Genomic DNA, 6,990 nt, shown 5'->3' with positions numbered 1-6,990 from the left:
AAAACTTTTTTTTTATTTTTAAATGTGAAAATTATCGGAAATCTAATTTAAGGCGCCTATAAAGAATTAAATTTGTTAGGTTATTTGTTTACTTTCCTTTAATTTATTAAAAACTTTTTGGATAAAACTTCCCTCCCGCCCCTCCTGAAATTTAAACATTCGCAAAATTTCCAATTAAAAAATAGTGAAACTTAAGAATTTTTTTTTATTAAATTTGGAAGCTATTTTCCACGTAGAAAATTTCACTTTACTTTGAAATTAAAGAAAGAGGTTATAATAAATATAAAGGAAAGAAATAGAGATAAGTAAAATTGGTAATTTTTAGGGAAAAAAAAACACTTTTTTTTTCTTTTTTGAAGCTATTTTTCAAAAATAAAAATAATGCATTTCTTCCCCTCTGAAATTAAGACATTCACAAAAATAAAGTCAATTTAAATTAGTAAACTTAAGGAAAAAAAACTTTTTTTTTTCAACTTTGAAGCTATTTTTCAAGTAAAAAAACTTTATTTACCTCTGAAATTTAATTGGGTGAATAATGTATTTAGCCCCTTCTGAAATTTAGACATTCAAAAAAATAAAGTTAAATTAAATTTCAGAAAAAAAACTTTTTTTAAAATTTAAAGTTTTTTTTCAAAAAAATTGAAAACATTATTTTCTTCTTAAATTTAATTGAGAGGGCGAATAGTATGCTTAGCCCCTTCTGAAATATTGACATTCGTGAGAATGGAGTAAAGTTAAATTGGTAACTTTAGAAAAAAAGCACCATTTTTTTCTACTGTAAAGCTAATTTTGAAATTAAAAATGTTATTTTCCTCTGAAATTTAATTGAAGCTAGAACAATGTGCTTCGCCCTTTCTGAAATTTAATCATAAGTGGAAATAATGTCAAGTTAAATTAAAAACGTTAGGAAAAAAGAACCATTTCTTTTTCTATTTTAGAAATCAAAATTGAATTAAAACTGAGGGGGGCGAATAACGTGCTTTGCTCCTGCTGAAATTTAGACATTTATGAAAATAAAATCAGGTTAAATTGGTAATTTTAGAAAAAGAAAAATACTGTTTTTCCAAATAGAAAACTTTCTTTTTTAGCATTTGCTAACTTTTCAAATAATTAAGCGAAAAAAGAAACGCTTTGCATTAAAAATTAATCATGTGTTTAGAAAACTAAAAGAATTTCATCTCATTTACCCTTCCCTAGAAAGAGTAATAAAATGCATCTTTCACTCATAAAAATTGGTTTCAATGCATTCCCTGACTTTCAACAATTTCCTTTCCACCCAGTTATTTGACTCCTCAAAAACAGCCAACTCAAGTTACACCATGGGAAAAAGTACTTTTTCTTCGTTAAATTGCCTAAATCATTTTCATCATTTAGAGTATAAATTTATTTTAAATAAATCACTGTTCAACAATCAATAAAAAATAAAGTTAGTTTAAATGAAAAATTTGTTTTTGTGTTTCTCGATCATTCTTTCCGACTTTTAGAAGGTACATTTTAATGTCGGTTCTTTAAGATTATCATTCTCTTTATTTTATTGAAATTAATTTTCAAGTCCTTCGCTTTTTATTGCACAAAAAGAGAGATATGCTGTAGTTTAATATACTTAAAATAAATAAATAAAAATGATAGAAAAACTGTTAACTTTAAAAACCGGAAAACAACACGATTGAGAATGCATTATATTACCTCCGAAAGGTGTTTTTTTCCAATTCTTTTTTAAATTTACCATTTAATTCTTATATTATATGATAACCATTATACATGATAATGTATATTTTATGATTACGTAGAGCAGAACTGAAACGCTAAATGCAATTTCACATTTACTCTCTCTCAAGTGAAAAAAAAAACCTTTATTCACCAACATTTTGAAAAAATAATGATAATTTGTATAAATAATGTTAATTTTTATCTTAATACAAAAAATTAACTACAACTTACATCTTTAACTATAAAAATGTCAAAAATTATTCTTAATCAAAGGTTTTATTAAAAATTTCGTAATATATAACTCGTAATAATAAATAGTTTTTATTCTTTGAAATAAAAGCTGTTTTAATCTAACAAAAAACATATTTTTAAGAATGAGGCAACTTGTTTCCGTAACATTGGAGGGAAATTTTTTTTAGCATAATTCTTGTAGTTCTTTTTAATTATAATTTTATAGGATGGTCAAATTCTGCTAATTAACTTTGTGTAAGTTTTTTTCATGAATAATTTTTCTGCATTCAAAGAATTAATTTTTTGAAAATTTTAATGTTGAAGTTATAAATGCTGTTGTTAGAGGATAAAAAAATTAATCCGATCAAAACTATTGTAATTTATCATTTCTTAAAAATGTGAATGTTTCTCTTTATCAATTGAATATTTTTATTTTCCGTTTTAAAAATGACAATTTTGATGTAAATCCAGATAACTTAAACTGTAACAAGATGAGAAAAATACTATACATGTTCCAATTGTTATCTTAAATATGCTAAATAATTTGTGTAGACGATATTTTGAATTAGAAATTTTACTTCATTAAATTAAGAAAAACCTCAAGCACAAAAATATACTCCCTCTGAATAAACATTTTTAGTGTTAACGAATTTGGATTTTTAATCCTTAAAATATCACAATATACTACTATCACAATGTTGAAGTGATCACCATGTCGAAAACATTGTTCCAATTGTTTAATCAAAGCTCCAGCTGGAATTGTTTAGGCGGATAAAAAATTCCACTAATTGTATAACTCTTTCTCCAAAAATTTCATACAAAATATACTATTATGTAAAAGTCATTATTATTTAATTTACGGTGGGAAAAGTTTTGTACTGTAGAATATAAAAATTTTCATGTCATTTTAAATGATGGAATTTCAAGTAACAAAATTTGAACAAGAGCATCTGAAATGTTACTGAGGACAGAAATTTCAAAGATATTGGAAATATCGTATTCCCAAAACTATTTTGCGTAAATGTTTTTTTTTCTTCATTTAATAATATAGTTTATAATAAGATGAATACTTGCATACTTTACTCTTCTATACATTTGCGACTGTTATTAATTAAAATTAAGTAATTATATTTATTCTTGCTAAGTTATATTTTTTATTAAATTTTCTTTGTATAAACGAGTCTTATAACTGTGTGCACAATTTTTTTCTTCTTCAACTACAAAGTAATCAGCATATTACTTTCAAATCATTAAAATTGAAACTTAATGAAATTCCAATTACTAAAATCAAAGTTGTGTAGGTTGTTAGTATCATTGGGTGGTAAATCTTCGATTTCCTCATCTTCTGATAGTTCACAAGAAGCTTTTGTTTGAGCGATATCACCCCACTAACCGCACACTGTTACTGCATCATTTACATTTAAAAAGTCATGAAATTCCATGTCATCAAGTTTCATGAGTCCGGTCAGTTGGTCCCAATCATTCTTGGTGTAGTTTTCAGCAGAATTAACGATATTGATTGTTTGATTATTTTCATGTTCTTTAATGCTTCCAGCCTTTTTGAAGCCATTCATTATCGTAGAGGAAGACACATCATTCCATGCCACTGACGTTTTTACGTCCATTATTTTTAAAAATTTTATCATTATGTGAATTGGTTTTCTCTTCTTAAAATTTTTATATTTTTTTACTTTCAGAAAAAAAATGTACACTATTTATGTAAAAAAAAAAAAAAAAATTCAAGTTATCGAGGGATTAGAAAAAAAAATTCATGAAATCAAGTTTTTTTTAACATTGAGTATATAGGAAATTTGAAGGGAATTTTTTCTTCTTCGTGAAATCGAGGTTCGACTGTATTTGTTTCTCGTACATCAAATATTTTATGTAACCATAAAAAAATAAATTAAAAAAAATTAGAGTACAATAGTCATATCAGCCACCCCCAAAATGTTATTTTAAACATTCTTTTCTTTTTAGTATTTGACCTGGCTCATTGGTTAATCAAAAGTCTATTTTCAAGCCCAAAGCAAAGTTAAATATTCAGATGTGATAAAGAATTAGATGTGTATTTAATAATTGTGAATTTTGCATAAGATTTTTGGAAAAAAAAAAAAACCTAACTAGCAGATGATTAAGATGGTGCAGTATTACTATTTTTAATAAATCTGTACAACTGTTGGCCTTTGCTGATGACAGACATTATTGCTAGAACACCTATAGTACTAAGACTGGCTTTTATTTATATAATGAACCTGACATTATTAACTTTATTAAACGACAAAGAATAAAATGGGCAGGCCACGTTGTTAGAATGGACGAAGACCGTAGCACAAAAAGAGTTTGCTAGACCAGATCAGAGAGATGCCAGACCAGTTGGCACACAAAAAAGAGGCAGGCCGAATGTGAGATGGATAGATGGCCTAGAAAAAGACCTTTTGGTCTTAAAAACAGGAAAACACTAGCAGGAAAAAGGTTAGCCTCGAAAAAACTTCTTGAGAAGACCAAGGCCCACCCTGGGCTGCCGAGCCATTGATGATGAGTATTACTAACACAGAGTGATCAACACAATGGCAAAATAAAAAAATACAAAGCATTATCAAATCAAAATTTTACATAATACAGCAACAATATTTGTTAACATTGAAAAAAATAGCGAAACTTTTAGGTAAATATCTAAATACATTGTGCATATTTAAGGAAATGGATATGATTATGAATTCCAAAGGAAGGTTGATACCGAGTGATGATACATTTGAAATTCATCATCACAAGTATGTGTAATTAAGTGAAAAGTGAATATGCATAAGAATTTCAATTAAATATATTTAGTAACAATTAAAATAAAATATCCTAATATATAAAGCATATTTTTTTACATATTATTCTTTTTTAAAATGAGCCATTTCTGAATGTTTTAAATGAGCCTGAAAGTATATTAAGAAATATAGATAGAGGCACAACAAGACACCTGCAAATCGCAGACGCTAACTCATTTTATTTGTTACACTTACCTGTTTCAGAAACATAAAACATATTTATAGATAAAACAATTTCTTTTTAAGACAAAACCAAAAAAAATTATTATAGTTTTGATATTAGCTTCCCCCATAAATGCACAAATTCAATTTAGATATTCAAACAAACATTAAAGCAGGAAAAAGTAATAAAATAAAAGAAATGTGTGTTTGTAAGACAGCACTTCTTCAGGGGACACACTGCCTACCAACACACAGGAGCCTTTCTGTTGTCAGGGGAAAAACCAAAACTGACAGTGCCCCGAGGCCCCATAATGGATAGACAAATAAGAGAATCATTACCAGAATAGAAAAGCAGAGAGAATTATAAAATAATCCTGAAAAGAAATAAATTAATTAATACATAAAATAATTAAGAATAAAAACTAACCATTACAGGAACAGAATCTCCTTAAAAATTACTAAAACCAAATCATGAAAAACACAATTTATTTAGTTAAAGAACATAATAATTTCCAAACGTGATTGCGCAATTGCAGCAAATCCAGATATGAAAATAAGAAATTTAATCAGAAAAAGAATCCAATTTACAAAAACAAAAGAGACAAGGATGTAAATTAATAATTAAAACATTAAATCAAAATGGAAAAGCGCCTAAAGCAGCCAAAACCAAATTTGCTTTATTTTAATTTAGATATTCCAGCAAACATTAAAGCAGGAAAAAGTAATAAAATAAAAGAAATGTGTGTTTGTACGACAGCACTTCTTCAGGGGACACACTGTCAGCAAATACACTGGAGGATTTCTGTTGTCAGCAGTGTTTTCATCATAGAAAAAAAATGGGTGAGAATTTCTCACCCTTTCTCAAAAGCAGGGTGAGATTTCAAAAAGTTAAGCGAGATTTCTAAAAACTAAAAAAACACAAAAACTCTTTAAAAAAATTATTTTTTTAATTATAATAAATTTTTAACGTCTTCTATTTTTTAAAGCATTGAATATTTTTGGTGCATCATCATAGAAGATTTTGCCTTTACAAGGTATTTGTCCATCTTACATAAGTGCATAAAAAATTTGAACGTCTTACATGAAGAAACCTTACCTACGGTGAACATGTGATTGTAGAGAAATGTGCTCTGAAAGAGGTTCCGTGGTTGTGTTCTGTTGTTCGAAAAGGTTCTAAACAATACTGGTAAACAGGGAAGCTAGATAATGAGGCAGATGATGAAAATAATGAAAGATCTAGGAAGAAAAGTGAAACGGATTTTTTTCTAAATGGCGTAATTCGAAGCTTTTTCCAAAATGCAAGAAATTCGCGAATTTTGAAATTGATTTATCGAATGCGCGAATTTCTCGCGGTAATCATTTTTTAATGCGAGAAAAGAAAAAAATATGCGAGATTCTCGCGTTCTCGCGCTGTTGTGAAAACACTGTGTCAGTAGAAAAATCAAATTCAACGAAGTTAAAAAAAACATTTGACATGAAATGGAAAATTCATATTTTATTAATAATCTACGAAAATGACATTTCACGTAGTTGAAAATAATAATAATTTATAAATACTATCTTAATATTAGCTTTTTATAAGATGGTAAGAATTTATTTTTTCTGCGTAATTAACTAGCAAATGAAATAGATTTTTGATAAGAAATAGAATTACAGTCAAGAGTTAATAGTCTCCGATAATATCTTAGTGTTATACTATTTTAAAATCTATAAATTTGCACATTTAATATTGAAGTAATAAGTAAAGGAGGAATCATATGATAACGACATTCCATTTCCGTTAGCAATTTTATATTCTTTGGAGTAAAATTGTCTTAAGTAATTTTCAAATAGGGTTCAGTAGTTAACAACACGACACGTTGAAAATTAATTTTTTAATATGGATGAATCCGATATCGGAATAATAGTTGATTAAAATATTTAAGAAGAAATCATATGATAACGACATTCCATTTCCGTAAGCAATAACATAATAATAAAAAAACAAAAAACTGTCTTCAGTTCGTTTCGCTTTCGTTGATGAAATTTGAGAGTGGAGTTACTGAAAAATCAGGATCTTCCAGGCGGCCAC

The sequence above is a fragment of the Parasteatoda tepidariorum genome, chromosome 12 (genome assembly GCF_982258835.1).
Source record: "Parasteatoda tepidariorum strain Cologne lab strain chromosome 12, Ptep-v5.0, whole genome shotgun sequence".
In the NCBI taxonomy this organism is placed as follows: Eukaryota; Metazoa; Arthropoda; class Arachnida; order Araneae; family Theridiidae; genus Parasteatoda; species Parasteatoda tepidariorum.
This window is presented reverse-complemented; position numbering follows the sequence as displayed.